The 640-nt window shown below is 41.6% G+C and overlaps 1 protein-coding gene across 2 annotated transcripts in view; it reads left to right on the top strand.

Annotated features, from left to right (window-relative positions):
* BEST3 (bestrophin 3) overlaps positions 1-640 on the top strand; it is a 74,442-nt gene that overhangs the window by 53,780 nt on the left and 20,022 nt on the right. The gene's annotated exons all lie outside the window — the stretch shown is intronic.

Here is a 640-nt window from a genome sequence, read left to right as displayed (position 1 = left end):
GTCTTTTGTCTCCTTAGGTTGGTTTATTCCTAGATATTTTATTCTTTTTGTTGCCGTGGTAAATGGGAGTGTTTTCTTAATTTCACTCTCAGATTTTTCATCATTAGTGTATAGGAATGCTAGAGATTTCTGTGCATTAATTTTGTATCCTGCTACTTTACCAAATTCATTGATTAGCTCTAGTAGTTTTCTGGTAGCATCTTTAGGATTCTCTATGTATAGTATCATGTCATCTGCAAACAGTGACAGCTTTACTTCTTTTCCAATTTGGATTTCTTTTATTTCTTTTTCTTCTCTGATTGCTGTGGTTAGAACTTCCAAAACTATGTTGAATACGAGTGGTGAGGGTGGGCAACCTTGTCTTGTTCCTGATCTTAGTGGAAATGGTTTCAGTTTCTCACTACTGAGGATGATGTTGGCTGTGGGTTTGTCATATATGGCCTTTATTATGTTGAAGAAAGTTCTCTCTATGTCTACTTTCTGCAGGGTTTTTTTGTTTGTTTGTTTTCTTTGCGGTACATGGGCTTCTCACTGTTGTGGCCTCTCCCATTGCAGAGCACAGGCTCTGGACGCGCAGGCTCAGCGGCCATGGCTCACGGGCCCAGCCGCTCCGCGGCATGTGGGATCTTCCCGGACTGGG

This window comes from Physeter macrocephalus, chromosome 6, assembly GCF_002837175.3.
Source record: "Physeter macrocephalus isolate SW-GA chromosome 6, ASM283717v5, whole genome shotgun sequence".
Lineage (NCBI taxonomy): Eukaryota > Metazoa > Chordata > Mammalia > Artiodactyla > Physeteridae > Physeter > Physeter macrocephalus.
This window is presented reverse-complemented; position numbering and strand designations above follow the sequence as displayed.